Genomic DNA, 17,860 nt, shown 5'->3' with positions numbered 1-17,860 from the left:
TGACCTGAAAATAGATCTTTGTAAAAATTAAGAGTGGGAATAGGAGAGGGAGGAGGAAGAAAGGTGGGAGTGTGGGCAGGAGGGAGCAGGTACCACTATGTTTTTAATTTCATGTATTTGTTTCTATTTCATATATATAATTTCTAATTTCATATATATATATATGAAATGCATGAGATTTATATACCTTAAATAAAATTTCTTGAAAACCAAAAAAATTTACTTTTACCAGATTCCTTTATATGGGATAAGCATCATTTAAACTATACCCTCCTGATTGAATGAGCTTCATGAGATCTTGGGGACTGAATCCTTGGAGGAAATCTGCCACACACAGAGCCAGCTGTTGTCAATGCAATTATGGAGACCCATGGTTTCCAGAGAGAGCAGCAATATGAGTCCTTGCCAGCACCTTCATCACTGTCAGCTGTGGGTCCATGCCCACTAGCTGTAGCTGCTGTTTGCTGATGTCAGTCCATAACAAACTCTACCTCCATGGATGTTATCACCTTTATGTTCTAGTTAATGTCCCTTAAATCTCTTTTCTGATAAAACTAGTTAAAATTGCATGTTATTTTCAGTTAAGATCCTGGCCTCACAAAGTTTACAAATATGTGACAGACATATGATGAATTATATTTCCTATTCATCAGTGAAGTTCATAGAAGTAATTTACAAAAGATCACTCAGCTACTCAGTAGATGACCAGACATTCAATCCAGGTATGTATTTTTTGAGTTTCCCTAAAATAAAATATGAGGAAGACATGGATGCTTTACACAGGAATACAAAATAAGGAAGTTCTAGAATCAATTTGCATCTTACCGCTTTCCACCATAATCAGCTATTTCTGTGAATCAAAGCTAGTTATTATTCCTCATAGGTTCCACCTTTTCTTAAACTATTTTCAAAAGTGTCCTCTTTTCTTCTTTTCCAGTTATTCAGCTTCTTACACTCCCAGCCTCAGCTGGACTTATCTCCATGTAGTTTGCCTTTTATCTCATTTTCTCTAAAATTCTATGGCACATATAGATACACTGAGTGATACATGGATAGACAATGGATAGATAGATAGATATATGGATAGATAAATATGTAGATAGTCATCTGGCTACCTTAGTTCTCTCTTTATGGAGTTTGTTATTCAGGGATCAACAAAGCTTTTCTCTAAAGGGCAATATATTAAATGCATTACTCTTTGAAAGCTGTAAACTCTCTGTAGCATCTACTCAATTTCTTGTTGTAGTGACAACAACCACAGACAATCAGCAAATGAATGATAAAATTGTATTTACAAACGTAGGAAGACATCTAGTTTAGTTTGCTGGACCCCACCAAAATCAGTGACTCTTGAAGGTTTGCTTGCATCAGAATCACCTGAAGGCCTGGAATATACAGAACCCTGGGTACCACCCTCATAGTGAGGGTGTGGCCAGACAGTTTCCATGTCTGACAAAAAATGCCATTCTCTCTTGTAGTAAATGTTGATCTGTGCCTACAGTGAGGAATGGTAGTAGTAGGTCAATGTTTACCCTTCTCTTCTTTAAGAAATAGTTTAGAAAGCTCCTCAGAATATTTCACTGTACTAAGCAGTCGGTTAATTTAGTGCTGACCAACATGATTACACAATTTTGATTTATTTATAATTTTATTCCCTCTCTTATTATTTCTTCTTGGAATCACATTCCCTAGTAATATACCCATTCTTAGATATTTGTTTCATGTCTACAATCCAGGCTAAAAACATTAGAAGCAGGAGTGAGGTTAGAGGTTGTTATAGATTAAATAGGAACCTGCTCCCCAGACTCATGCAGATATTTAAACTCTGAAGGCTAATGTGTGTAGAGACTTGATCTATTTGTGGGCCTGGCAAAATCATTGTGAGCTTATCCTTACAGAGTAGATTTCATAAAAGGGTTGATTTTGTAAGTCAAGTCCAGCCTAGCTCCCTCTCTGCCTCCTAACTCACTATGGGATCATTCCTCTACATTTGCTCTGCCACTGCCAGCCTCCATCAGATGCCATACTACTAGGCCACCAAGGCCGGATCTGTGAACCTTCAGATTATAACCCAAAATGTACCTTTCCCCTCTCAAGAAACTCCTCTCAGGTATTTTAATTAGACTAATAAAAAGCTCACTAACACAGAAGTTAATGTGTTACTTGTAATGTTATGGTCATTAAGACTATTGTCTTGGAGTTATACGGCATAACATGTTAAACCACTGCCTGCAATACCTGCATCCCATACGGGTACCAGCTTGATTCCGGCTGCTCAACTTCTGACCTATCTCCTTGATAATGCTGCTGGTAAAGCAGAATTCTGGGACATAATTTTTTAAATGATCAATGAAGGGAGATGATGTGGAAAGTACAAGGCCTATTACTGAGGAAGTAATAAGCTGAGGGAATTTTATCAAAAGTATTTTATCAAAAGTCGATTTTCTGAAAGGAAAGAACTTCTCAGTGCCTTAGCTGTCTGGGTAGGCCCAGGTTTCCTCCGAACAGTGAACTTTGTGCTGGCATGGGCAAAACTAGCATCTTGGAAAATCTCACTGATGGCTATGATCTAGGGTCAGAATGGACAGTGAACAATGATGCTATGGACCTGGAATCCTCTATTTAGTGTTATGTCCTTGATAAACACAGTCATCTGAGAATACGATTGGTCCCTATCATCATCATTTTCAGTTACTTACTTGTAGAACTTCTCCTTCTGATTTCTGCAACGGAGGCGCTCCTAGATTAGAAATACATACTCATAGTAGGCAACTCTTCTTTTATAAGAGGGTACAGTAAGAGTCTAAACATTAAGCTAGAACTATCACTTAGACATTTTGGATTTCTCATGCTGGTAGAAACCAAGCCAAAAATCGCTAATTTATTCCAATTACTCTGAGTGGCTAGTATTCTAGTTTTATAACAGTGTGAAAGATGATTCACAATGACATCCCGTGTTGCCTCCATTTTTAATGAGTAATTCACAGAATGTTGTAGGAACCAATGTTCCTCAGAGCAGGATTTTATGTTTTAGATATAGTTTGTCCCTCAAAGGCTCATATGCTACAGAGTTGTTCCTTTGCAATATTTTTCAAAAGTGGAAGAATCCTTAAGAGATGGGGCCTAGTGGGAAGTAATTAGGTCATGGGAACAATACATTCAGAAGTGATTCATGCTCATCTCATGGGAGAAAGTTAAGTCTCACAGGATTGGATTAGATATTAAAAAAGCAGGTTGTTATAAAGCAAGGCCACCTACATGCAGGTCTTAAAGCGACACTAGTACTATTCTTTTTTTAAAAATAAATTTATGTATTTATATGTCAGAATTATAGGAGAGAAGGAGAGACAGAGAGAGAATCTTCCATTAGCTGGTTAACTCCCCAATGATTGCATTGGCCAGGGCTGGGCCAGGATGAAGCCAGGTGCCAGCAAGCTTCCTCCAGGTCTCCCATGTGAGTGCAGAGTCCCAAGTACATGGAATCAAATCCTTTTGGCTTTAACTTGTATTTCATTCGTTCTTTTAATAATAAAATCCATATGGTCTTCAATAAACTCCATGCTGTTGCAACTCAAAAAAACTCTTCAATTCTATTGTTTCTTTGCCCAGAGGTTTTCATAATCTGTATGGTAAGACACCCATAGGAATCCACTCTGGATTTGTGCATGAACATCATCAAAGCACAGCATTGTTAATCCCTTAAGGTAATTTTAGAATTATAGAGGAGAAGAGATGATGAATAAATGCTTCCTCCTTTCTTTTTGGCTCAAACAATTTCAGACATACTTCTTAGATTTCTTGGATCCTGTGGGATAAAGCATCAGCATTCATAGTGGTGGCTAACTCAGCAATGTACTCTTGCAATGACTTCTGTTTTCCTGCTTGATTCCACCATTCATAATTTTTGCTTTCTGCATAGAAACTTTTGTCTCAGTTATTTTTGAGGGGAGTTGAGGCTAAGCCATTCAGAATGGAGAATTCATTTCACCCCAGAATTACCATGAATGAATGAATGTTTGATTGCTTAGTCTAGCAATCATCAAGTCTGTGGAAGCTAGGAAGTTCCAATCTCTTGGATTTTATAAAACACAAAAGATACTTTATTAAAAGGAATTGTTGGCTAAAAAAAGAATTCCCAGAGTAAAATGCTAAAGAATTTCTTCGTTGTGTTTCCATGTACAATATAGTGAATCTCAAATTCAGATGCAGAGATAATGGTCCCACAAAGCTGGTAATTAGAAAATTCATTCAAAGAGATGGTTTAGTCTATATCATTTATCTTCAAAAATTTTAGTATGTTAAGGCAAAGCTGCTTGTACTTGAATCCTTTGGTGCCTTTCCAATTAATAGCTAAAGAGAGAGCTTGATGGAATCATAATATCACATATTAGTTACTCTAGTCATTATTCTAAACATAGTTTGCTTTTTGTGTCAATTATAGATCCTTAGGGGGCAATCAAAACCACTATGTAAGAAGGCTCAGAAGAACAGTGAAAATTTAAAGTCCTAGGGTGGCTTTTATGCTTGATCGAGTTGTTCATTTGGTATATTTTCAGAACGTAAACACTTTTGACAAGTTGTAGCACTTCTTTTAAGTTTTTCAAAATTTGTCTATAAAGTGTTCCCTGGATTCTTTGCAAATTGATAATACCACTGACATTGTTACCTGAGTAATGAGCAAAAAAACTGGATTAAGTCAACGAATGTCCTGGCTGACGTGGAGTGCTAGTTAATTAAAGGCAGAATTATATAAAAGTTGCCAGTTTGGAGATTTGACCCCGGTATTTTGACTGAAGATTAGTCTCTCCCTTCTCTGAAACTTGTTGGAAAATTGTATTTTTCTTTCTTGTTGGGACCATCTTTGTGGCAGTTAAGCTGCTGCCTTTAACACCAGTGTCCCATGATGAAGTTCCTTGTTGCTACAAGTTCAAGTTCCTTGTTGCTGCACTTATAATCCAGTTTGCTGCTAATGAGCCTGAGAAACCAGCTGAGAGTGGCCCAAGTACTTAGGCCCTTGCCACCCAAGTGGAAGACCAGGATGGAGTTCTGGGTTACTGGTTTCAGCCTGGCCCAGTCTTGGCTGTTATAGTCATCTGAGGAGTAAATCAACAGATATACCATCTCTCTCTCTCTCTCTCATCACACACACACACACACATACTTTCAAATACAAATAAATGAATCTTTGAAAATTTTTATTTAATTGTTTTCTCAAAATTCTATTCTGTTTGCACTTGAAGCCAAATTTACTAAAATAAGTAAAACCTCAGAGAGTAGAAAAGGACAAAGGGGGCTTCAAGAAGTCAAAGTATATTCCACATGGAAAGATATTTCAAATACTTTGGCTAGCATGTATCTTAGAGAAGATCAATTCTTCTAAGAGATGTCCTTTAGAGACATTCTTATTGAAGGATAATCTAGAGCTATTCATGGAGACATCAGTAGCCCTTCCAATGATAATCTCAAGCCTTACTGATTCCTCTAGTGTGACTGTATCTAGTTTTCATCCTGACCTGTTTGAATCTGATTCACTGTGCCCCGACTTCACTTCACATTCTGGTCTGCCAGGTCTTGGTGAACAGGTTTGGATATGCAATTCTGGTACATAAGGAAACTTGCTTCCAGGTGTACAAAGAGAACACTGCATTAGTCTTGACATAAGGGGAAAAATATGAGCTTGCTGCTGGCATCCAAATTATGTAGATATCTTTGCCATACAGTTAGGGTAGTTTATGTTGAGATAACAAGAAATCCTGGGATCCAGGGGGAAGAAATCACAGAAAATTATTCTTTATCTGTGCTACGTGTCCAGTGCCAAGTCTTCATGTGAGGATAGGAGAAGGGCGTAATACTCATTATAGTCACTCACTCTGATGGAGACCCCAGACACCTAAGATTCCATGATCAAAGAAGCTGAAAATAGGACTATGATGAAATGTGCAAAATTGGCTAATTTTTTTTTTTTTGAAAATGATACATGGGTCATTTCCAAGTGACTAGGAGAGAAAAGGGGATCCTGGTAATGTCTATCACAACTCTGTTATGATCTCCATTTATTATATTGTCAAGGAGATTAAGAATAGAGCACACCCAGTTCCTGGCCCACTTCCTGACCCACTGTTCCCTCCCAACGTTCTCTTTTCTGGCTTCTAGGTTCACTCATAGAATATTCCCCAGTAGCATCAGTATATTTGACATTTCCATTCAAGTATTCCTGTATGAATAGACTAGGAGGAATCCCTGGATGCTCTCTTTTAAAGCTCAACACGATGGAGTGCACAGATCACACCACATCATTCTGCATCACCCAATTTCATCCGTAATTCTAGCTTGTGTATAGCACTGCAAGCCTATGATAGTACAAAGCATTTATTATAGGATAGATTGAGAAAAGGAGTGAAATGAAAAAGAAAAAAACTGGCTTAAAAAAGTTCTAAAATATAGCAGTCAGATAATGGGGAATGACTGCTCAAATTTGTTTAGAAACTCATTTTAAAATATTAGCAGAAGCATCAGAGATATCAGGAAAGAATATTTAAAAGTTTAGTTTGAGTATACACCTACTTATGTGTGAGATAAATGTGAGTAAAATATAGCTATCCAGAAGCTACAACTGAAAAAAATATATATTCTTAAAGAGTTGATTATATCATGTACTGTATTTGAATAATGTTATAAAAGCAAGCATAGATTCACAAGAAAGGACTCAAAGAGTAAAATTATAACTGGAACCCAAAAGAATTTGTCCAATTTGTTGTAAAATTCCTCTCATGACTAAATTCCTTCCAGGTCTCACTAGATTGGGCAATACAAAAAATACTGAAATCTGAAACCTGAATTCCTGGCTCTGTTAGTGGGAAAAGCCTGGCAAAGTCCATTTACCTTGTGGACCTCAAGCTCCTTCCACATCATCTGAATGAGAACACATGTTTAAATGATGTGAAAGATCACTTTCAGATCTAAACTGGAGAAGCCTCTTTTGTCAGCATTTAATCAACTTCAGTGAGTTAGGAAGTAAAACCAGAGTAGAATACCCCATTAGTTATTTAATTGGCATTTCAAGCATGGTTCCCCATCTTTTCCTGTGAGTAACAGGCAGCACTGCTCAAACATTCCCAATGTTTGCAAAAGAGCACATCTTATTATTATTGTTATTATAATTTGCAATAGTGTAGACTGCTCTTTATGCCACAGAAATTCCTAAACTAGCTGCAACTTATAAGTCAGCACACTGCACTGTACAAAAAAAGAGTAGCTGGACTTTAAAATAATGAATTTCATTAAAACACTTATTTTGAAAAATACTTGTTATGGTAGATAGCCTTAAAAATGAGTTGTGTAAAAATAGGCCTTGTAAAAATGTTACCACAATACCTCTGAAGTGTTAGCCTGACCATGTGAACAGAAAAATCCTAGGATTCTTATCAGTCAAAGCAGGCATCTTGCAGCATTTTACTCCAAATGTGCTCAGGTGCTGGGACATCTGTTGGAAAATCATGTAGGCCAACTCAGAAGAAAATTTCCTAGGTCATCCAAGGCAACCATTAGCTATGTAAGATGATTTTTTTTCCTTTAATTTCTGAATGAACACATTAGATTACAGTGGAAGCTTTCTAAGGCCGTTGTATATGTTAGATTAATGTGGGAGCACTATCAATTTTCATAATTCAACAATGATTCCCTCCTGCTTTAATTGGGAATAGGCAAACAGACAAAAGCCGGAAAAGCATTTTTGAGGTTCTTGTAGGAGACAGGAGAAGTGAGTAGTATTATAGTCACTGAAGTGATATCAGATCAAGCATTGAATGCAGTAAGAATGATATTCTGTAACCAGAGCAGAGGACAGGAAACTGTTCTAAGAACTGAAAAGACAGAGTTGTCATCAAGTTACTTGAGAAGCCTGTGGCCAAGTAGATAGTTTCACATAGTTTATGTAATATATTATACCACATGAAATGTTATGATTACTTAATACTGTTTTATAATTTAAATAATATGTGTAAATCTATAGCTATGTTTATGTATGTGTGTATATATACATGGAGAAGAATTTTGGGAATGGAAACTTGGACTTTTTTTTTTAGGACTTACTTATTTATTTCAAAGGCAGAGTATCAGAGAGAGACACACAGGAGACACAGATTTTCTACTCACTGGTTTGCTTATAAAAATGGCTGCAATAGTTAGGTATGAACCAGACTGAAGCCAGGAGCTAAGAACTGTATCCTGGGCTCCCACATGGGTAGCAGGAGCCAAGGAACTTAGGCCTCTACTGCCTTTCCAGGTATGTTAGCTTGGACCTGGACTGAAAGAGGAGAACCTGGGTCTCAAATTGACACTGCAGTGTGAGACGCCAGTGTTGTAATCCACTACTTAACCCATTGCCCCACATTGCTGGCCTCTGGGTATTATAAGTTTCAGATAACTGGCATGTTCATGGACCATCTAATGTATTTTCTTATGCATATATAACTATATATATATACATTTATAATTATACTCTAAATAACATTTTTAACTTTTATCTAATAAATATAAATCTTGAAAGTACAACTTTTGGATTATAGCACCTTTTCCCCCTATAACCTCCCTCCCACTCACAACCATCCCATCTCCCACTCCATCTCCCATCACATTCTTCATCAAGATTCATTTTCAATTATCTTTATATACAGAAGATCAACTTAATATATACCAAGCAAATATTTCAACAGTTTACACCCACACAGATACACAAAGTATAAAGTACTGTTTGAGTACTAGTTTTACTGTTAATTTGCATAGTACAACACATTAAGGACAGAGATCCTACATCGGGAGTAAGTACACAGTGACTCCCATTGTTGATTTAACAATTGACACTCTTATTTATAACGTCAGTAATTACCCAAGGCTCTTTTCATGAGCTGCCAAGACTATGGGAGCCTCTTGAGTTCACAAACTCCATCCTTTCTAAATAACATTTTAAAATCTTTTATCTTTGGACCAAGAGAAGTAAGAAAAATCTTTGTGGAACTCTACAGAAATGTGCTTCTGCTACTTCTTATATAGAGTCTTCTCAAGAAAGGGAGAAAGAAAGAACGGAGGTAAGAATCATTATGTTCTTAGAATTATACCTATGAACTATTAAATCTGTTCTATTTATATCAATAAAACGTCAGGGTGCCTTTAACAGATAGGATACCAGGCCTCTGATAATTAACCAAAGGCTATTCCCTAATGGAATTCACCTGAAACAACTATACTTTTTATGTTCTGAAGCAGGAAAGAAAATTTGTACGTTGGGATAAACCAAACCCTTCAAAGAAGATGGTAGCTTTATAGGAAGGTTGGGTGCCTTTGATGATGCTACAGTGACAATGTATGGAAAGTATATATTTTTTTATTTTTCCCCGATTTTGACATTCACCTGTATTTCTCAAAACTCAGCCTTACAAAAAATGTTATTTGGTTCTTTAGCACATTTCTGGCTTTTAAGAAGACAAAATGTACCTTAAATTAACCTGGATGAATTGACCATAGGATTCTGAGGTAGATTGTTCTAGACCATTTGAATAAATTGTATGTGGATCTTTCCATCCAAGTTTAGAAATTTCAGCATACAATTTCCTGGTGAGAACTCTGTCACATATAAACTTAGCTCCCTGTGTAGCAGAAAACATTAATTTCCCCTGGGGCCAACACATGGTGATTCTCTATGGGAAAACTAGTATCTGTATTATTTACAAAGTTACTTCTTTATCCTTAGGAAAAACAGGCTTCTCATTCCTGGAGCACCTCCCGCTCCTTTCCACAGTATGGTGCTGAAATAAATACTCTTGGTTCAGGCTGGCTCATAGAAGTCCTGTGTACATTTGCAAGAGAAACCACCTTCATGCATGTAATGCTACCCAGAATTAGTGCTGCCAGTCTCTTTTGCTTTAGTCTGATTCAGAATAATGTTGATGAAGGGATGTGTTGATTTTCCCCACTGACACATTATATGGTGAGTAATCATTTCTTGGTCATATTTCTACCTTTGGATTCTAAGCACCGTGTTTCTGTCTTAAGTGCAAATAATTATAATAAATCTGATTGAACTGGCATCCAAGAGAAAAATAGAAAGTAAAAAGATAGGTCCTGAATATTGGTGATGTGAACGGGAACATCATAATGACTGTGAATATGTTAGAGAAAAGCAGTTGTACGAGACAGGCAAATGTGAAAAATTAAAAATGAGAAGTCATCAGAGAAACTTGCTAACTATCCAGCATTGACCATCACCAATGGTGGATACATTGAAATCAGGGTAGTTCACTTTGTACACAGAAAAGTTTTCATGATGACAGGAGTTACAGGGTGTTCTCAGCCTCAGTCTGATACAAACCAGCTTCTTCCTGCAGCTCCAAGTCTCCAGGTCTTGGCTCACCAGCAAAGCAACATTTGGCCCAGAAACCCCACAGCTGTCATTTGCAAGAGCCGCCAGTGAGATTCTGTCTACTATTGTGGAATGTTCCATGAAATATGCAACAGCACATAATCCAGATCCTGACTAACTCAAAGCTTCAACGACGGCGTCTGGAAGATAGAAAATGTACCTGCAAATTGGGAGCAATTTGGGGACAATATTCAATTAGAGGACTTGACATAAAGTGGCAGCTACAGATGAACTCAGATACTACAACCTTGTCCAGAACAAATAATTAAATTTTAGTAGTGGGTCCTGGAGAAAATTACCCAAGTTTACTGATTAACACAGCAGTGATTCCATTAGTGTTCTTTACACACATAGCATGTTCTAATCAATGTTTAAGGCATCTGTCAGTGAAGAGTCCTGAGTTCATGCTATTAGGTCATGATCTTCAGTATCTGCAGAAAGTGTTATCAGACAATTAATCAGCCCCTTGCTACTCAACACTGGACAGTCAGTTCACTAGAGATTAGAGCTTAGAAGACAAAGGAGTTTATTTCATAAAGCTGGTAGTCTTGTGGAAAGAGTGATCTCTTGATCCAAAATGTGCTCTGTCAGCTCATCAAGCCAGCAAAAATAATTTTTAAAGGGGAGAGAGTAGCTGTAGGGGGTGGTTAGGAAAAAAAAATCAGTGAGTCCAGTCAATTGATAATTGTGCAGATTTCCATGCTTTATTCTGATTAATGTCTGGGAAATTGAGGACTTGAGCTAGGTGGAAGTTTCTTGATAATGGAGCTTGGCATCAGTTGGGTGGAAGCTTCTTTGTTGGGTCTGAGGTCTGCCATTTCAAGTCATTTCCTTTCTGTAGGCTCTTGAAATTCTTATACAGACACAATTATTCACTAAACTGCTCACAGGTAATTCACAACATCATTAGTTGGTTTTTGTTAGACAAAATACAAAAAGAAGGGAAGGAAAATGCCTTAATTATAGTTAGAGTAGAATGCTGTAACAGATCTTACATTTTCCTGAAATAAGATGATCTTAATAAAAGCATCAGTGTGACATGAGCTACTTGACTATAATAAAACCATCCCATTGTGTTTTGTTTCTTTAAAATTTGAGTTTTCATTTAAGTACAATTTATTGGCATGAGCCACATTCCCCAGAAACTCTAGGGTTCTAAGAGCGGAGTGTAGTTGGCTGAATCTGTCCTTGCTGCCATAGCAAAATATCTTAGATTGCATACTGAACAGAAATTTAACCTCCAGGTCTAGGAGCTGTGAACTTCATGGCTCAAAGCAGTGGCAGTTTTGGTGTCTGGTTCCTGATTCCAAGATGATCCCTGTTGCAGTGTTCTCGAATGGGCTAAAGGATGAAAAGACAGCCTTTTTATATGGTAGCTAATCCAATTCTTGAGGGCTCCACCATTGTATTTTAATCACTTGCTAAAAGCTCCACCTCCTGATACCATCACATTGGGGTTAAGTACCAATGTATGAATTTTGAGGGAAACACAAACAAACTCTACATACTTCAGTCACATTCATTTCTATGCTAATGGAAAGATTTTTGTGGACACATTTAAGGCTACTAATCAATGTCCTTGAGAAAGGGAAATTATTGGTGTTGGCCTAACCTAAACACAGGAATCCATTACAAAATTTTTTCTCCAGCCAGTCAAAGAAACCAGATAGATCTGAATTATGATAGTACTCAATATGCTTGGTCCTTTTGATTATGGTATAATTAACTTTGCAAAAATATTTTCAAAGAACAAAGAAGCCCAGTTGAAGGGCCGGCATTGTGGCATAGTGGCTAAAGTTGCTACCTGTAACACTGTCATCCCATATGGGTACCAGTTTGAATCCTGATTGCTCCACTTCCAATTGATCTCCCTGCTAATGGCCTGGGAAAAGCAGCAGAATATGACTAGAATACTTGGACACCTGCCACCCACTTGGGAGACCATTATGAAGCTCCTGGTTCCTGGTTTTCACTTGGCCCAGTCGTAGCCATTGTGCTTATGGCCATCTGGGGGATTGAACCAGGAAAAGGAAGATCTCTCTCTGTTTCTCCCTCTCGTTCTGTAACTCTGACTTTCCAAATAGATAAATAAATAAAATATTTTTTAAAACTAGCCAATTGAAAAGAAAAATAATCATTTCTATAAATCATATGATTATCTTGTAAACTTAATATACGAAGAAGGTTCTTAATGTTAATAAGCATGTTCCCTTTGAAGTATTTTAAGAAATGAAGAAAATGTACAGATGTCAGTTTTGATACAGACTCTACAGATGTTCAAAGACTTTGTATCTTCAATATTAACCCTTTATTTATTAAAATTGAATCAAAGCTAGGAGCGGTTCATCCTGCTGATTTTGTTCAATTTGCCTTAAACCAACAATCACTAAAGGTATGCCATGTGGATAGAAGTACTTCTGTTGTTAAATAAAACCAACAGGGGGCTTGTTCCAAGGAATGCTTGACTAGGTAAGCAGACTACACGTGCTGAGCTGCAGCTCAGAGACACTCTGCGAGGTTTCCTTTTTAGTTATTTACTTTGTGTGTTTTTCTTGGTTTTCAGAAAACATAACCTCTAATGTCCAGGATTGTGATAATCATTCAGTCCCTCTCAAAGGCACAGTTACTTTACCCAAAGGCTCTGTCTTTGTAGAATTGAAGTCTTCACTTTTGATACAAATTCCTGCCAAAGACTGAAAAATAAATTTCTTGTGGATTCTCCTTCTGTTTGGTAAAAAATGAAAGAGCTTGATAGAAATTACAATATTGCTTAGTCTATTATTTTCCAAAAGATTTTGTCCAATATTTTTCTTTTTAACAAAAGAAGGTGGGAAATATGGTGAAAAACTTAAGCAAAAATGTTACCATACTAAGGAAATGAGAACATGATGAGGCTTACACTAGATGTCATCTTCTTTGTAATAACTCTCCTAAAACTCTCTTTTCTCCACTTCCATTCCTGAAGTAGCCTATTCTATTGTCTTCTTAAATGTTTTATTTAAACCACCTCTGAAAGCAACTATTAGACTGAAGTACAGTAAATTACCCATGTGTCAGTGTTTCCTATTTTATACTTACACATCATTATAACTCTACAATGGTGGCAGATTGTACATAGACATTCAGATATATTTATAGCATAGAATTGAGAGTGATGATGCATTGTTACTGCTAGTGAGGTTCAAGGACTTTCCTTGTCCTCCATCACCGTGTAAGATGTAGTCACTTGCAAATTTGTCTATAGCCCCACTGAGGATCACAGGGCCAACAAGTACAATAAAGCCAAATAAATTTTGTTTATTTTTTACAGATCTATTTTTAAGGAAAAGGGGGGCAAAAGAGGAAGGAGACAGGATAAGAACCCACAGCCAAAACAAATCTATTCAAGAAGAAAAATAAATCTGCAGAGGTGACCGACTGCTGGCATGTGCACAGACCAAACAGATGGCAGAGCCCAGCCCTCCAACAGGCTGAGTGTTATACAGCTTAGGATGGGCTATGGGTTGGGAGGGGAGGGCAGTAGGCAGAGGTGAGCTATTTCTTACACTTTTTTTCAGCTTTCCATCTTGGAAAAATATGTAGGTGATAAGGTGGGGAACAATACAGGGTAGGGGACTGAACTGGGTAAAAGGGTCCTTCAGGGACCTGGAGAGCCAGCATTGGTTGCCATATCAGGCACCCATTTTAGAATCAGAGTAGCTGGGACTCAAGCAAGCACTCTGATGTGGGGTGCAGGCTTCATCAGGTGTGGCTTAGTCTGCTTCATCACAACATGGTTCTCACCAAAAAGAATCTTGAACTGCCATTTGGCTCAAGAGTAATTAGTCTTCTCCTCTAATAGAAGAATGAGCAGAAAGCAAAAAGGGCTATGTTACTGCAAGTTACTATATTGTGAACTGGCGCTGGTCTTTGTCCCCCCCACCCGCCTTAGATTTAGAACGTACCCATTGATTGCCCTTGGACTTTCATGCGATTTCTAGAACATCTGACTGTCCTTATCAACATACACTTCTCTCTGCTCCACTCACCCTGCAAGTGCAGTTGGATAACTTTCCCTTTGCTAAATCACTCTATGCTGGAGTTGAATGTTTCAGATCAATGGAAGAGTTGGCTTGTTGGATTGATTCATGTTTGTCAGACCCAGCAGTCATGTCACTCCTAGCATTTTCCCTTTTCAATTCTTCCCCTCCTGTTTCTTTTCACCATATCAGTAATCAGTAAGGACTTGCTGAGTTCTATTACCAGTTTGCTTAATTTTCTAATTTTCTCTTCCCTAATTGTGCCTAGGCATGCTTTGTATCCATTCACTGTTCAGTTCATGGGACTTTATTTTCAGCTAGAGAAGATGTAAGTGTGTGATCGTGCCTGTAGGGCTCCCTTATTTGAGCTCACTTAGCCCAGGCAAATTCAAAATGGGCCTCTGAGGAACAGGGAAAGGAGCAGACTCATCCTGACAGGAGACAAGAAGACATGTAAGTGCGAGTGGGATTTCACAGAGAGGTACCACAAACTGATCCTACCAAATGGTTCATCTGAAACTCACCATTAATGTTGTCCTCTTCAGCTTTACAAAGCTTTTCTACCTGTGGAAACACTATTTTCACAAATTTCGATCAGTTACACCTCAATGTGAATGTCTTTTCCACAGCATTTCCCAAAGCACATTTTAAAAGGAGAGAGGGACCATTTCTCACAGGTAGCTGTGTACTTGAGGCATTTGGGAAAGATTCCCTGGAGATGAGAGAAATAGAGCAGAAAGGAATAGCTGGGGAGTCTGGAAAATAAAATTCAAGGTTTTCAGGAAGAATTGTTGTGTATCTTCCTGTTTAGCTTCCCTAACTTGATACTCCATGGGAACAATTTTTTGGCAATGTGGGTGACTAACCGAAATCATCTGTAATAATAAAATTGTTTAAGGAATCATGTCTAAGAATTTCACCCCTAAAGTAATTGCTCCTGTTTTATAACCCTGTTCGATGGATTTCAGCCATCTCCCTGCCAGCAGCATTTGCTTTTCACCAAGGGGACTCCTAAGAAGTTCTGGGAGGAATTTCACAACCAGAAATCCCCCTTGCACACTTTCCCAAAAGAGAGAGGAGAGGAGAAGCAATGGGGGACCCATACTCACTTCCATGAAAACTTCAGAAAGTACAGATGGTGCTCTAGTTCCTTTACTGAGATGCCTGCCTGATCTATCAAGTGTATCAGATGCAGCAGTTACTATGTCTTTACTTTACAATAAAATTTTGCTGAAATCACAAAAGGAGGAATTCTGTATAATAATGAAAACGATTCTCTACAAATTCCTCTTGAATAATTAGGAACTCTGGAGTTTTCCCCTTGGTACTCTACCTGAGGTAGCCTATTTCAAGGTATTTCAAGCAATCAGTCCTTTCCAAAAGGTGTACAATATCATTGTCTTAGTTCTTTGTTGCTCTCTACAGATAAATAACAGCCTTTGTTCTTTCTGTTTGATTTTTTTTTTTATTCTTCCTTCACAGGCTGCCCTTCACTGAGGTATATCTCAGTCTAGACAAATGTTTCTGCATTTATCTGATTTAGTAAATCTTCACTGGACTATTAAACCCAACATTTATGGATTTTTCATTCCTTTATACAACAAAAAAAAGTACCCTAAATCAGTATCTTTAAATGACTCAAATAGTCCTTTACCGTCTTTAGCTGCTGAGGTTTTTGTGTTTTTTTATGATTTAACCAGCTCTTGTTCTCTGACATTTTTGAAGCAAGAACAGTCTTTTGAAATTCATTATTGGAGTCCTTAGCTGGATACTTGCCTCCTGCAATTTCAGACCTTGTACAGTTCAACTTTCTGTAGCACATAATTGTAAGCTCTACATGGCTCTCCTCTGATTGTGACTTTTAAAAATTGCCTCTGTTCATTACCTGCCTTCATTCTGTAAGACCCTGTGAGGGTCCTCAAATTTTTAAAAGTTTGTTGGATTCCAGTGCACCATCATGATAAAAAAAAGAATGGGAACATTTTTGTCATTTGCTGTGAGATAGTTGCTTAAAGCACCCTTCTTCCCATGTCCTTCTGTCTCTCATTTTCTACCTGTACCCCAATGCTCAAGCACCAGAAAATCTCAGTCAGGCAGTCAAGTCTTCTGTTCAAGAGTAATGAGACAAGGTTAGGACATTTCCTTAGCCTTCTTCTCCACATTTCTCCTAATATAGGAAGTGTTAGGGCAATTGGGGAGTAATGAACAGTTTACTAATCTCCCAGAACCTCTCCTGGGCAAACAAATCATCTTATTGCGTTGTATTTGAAAGCAATTCCCTGGCTAGAATTCAGGCTTGCCAACATACTCAGGCCTCTCCTCTATGTGGTTCAAGAAATAACACACAAGAACTTTATCTGTGACTCTTCCTTTGGGAGGAAGTGTTTCAGGCTCCAAATGACCAGGTTAATTCCTTCAGAAGAATCTAATGCAATTTTAGAGGGACCATCTTATTTAAAAAAAAGCCAATATCATACTCAGGTAGTCTTATTTATTTATTTAAAAACTATGTTTGAGCACTAATTTTTCAGCAGTATCTTCAAAAAGCAGGGTGGCCTCCTTAGTGTACATCACTGGCTGCAAAGGGTAATTAGGGGACAAAGAATGTGATGCCATCACTCCTCCTTGGACATCCAAGTCAACAGCTTCCAAACTATAACAAAGTAAAGACATAACAAAAAGGAAGAAAAGAAAGGAAGAAATCTCTTGCAGCTGTGAGAGAGAAACAGAGCCAGCCCAGGGTGTTCCAAATTGAAAATGGACAAAAGTGCACAAGAACAAAAACTTCCACAGAATATAAACAACATCCAGAAAAAGCCATTGTGAGACCTTGGAGAAGCATGACAGTGACACACAGAATCTGTGATGAAACTAGCTGGAAAGGACACCATTCACCACTAAAATAGCTAAATATCTTTCTCTTCTTACTAACATATGTGACTATGGTTCCTACACTAGTAATAGCTCTAGATCTACATTAATCCTCCCACCTCTAGCAGAAAACGACCCAGGTACCCGGTCACAGAATTGCCCCTGCCTTCTGACCACACCTAATCCAGAACCAAACCCTGTTTTCCATAAACTATGTTTAGAATCACCTTGCACATGCACAAGTCCCATAATAAGTCTCTTTCAAGCCTCATTTATCAGTATGTTCTTTGCTGCCTCTTATGAGTACTCTCTTTTACTTCTATGAGTTAAATAAATATAACCTTATTTGAGTTCAGATATATATCTAGTTATAGACTGACATGTTTTAATGCAAAAAAATTATGGAGTGAATATTTAAGAGCCCTTAAAAATTGTACATTGAAATTGAAATCACACTTCCAGATGTAATAGTGTTAGGAGAGGGGTCTTTGAGAAGGTACTTAGAAGTGGGTGATGCTCTGAGGTTGAAATGGTATTACTGTCCCTCTGAGCA

This window comes from Lepus europaeus, chromosome 9 (assembly GCF_033115175.1).
Source record: "Lepus europaeus isolate LE1 chromosome 9, mLepTim1.pri, whole genome shotgun sequence".
NCBI classification, from domain to species: Eukaryota; Metazoa; Chordata; class Mammalia; order Lagomorpha; family Leporidae; genus Lepus; species Lepus europaeus.
The sequence above is the reverse complement of the archived record's forward strand: the minus strand, read 5'-3'. Positions refer to the sequence as shown.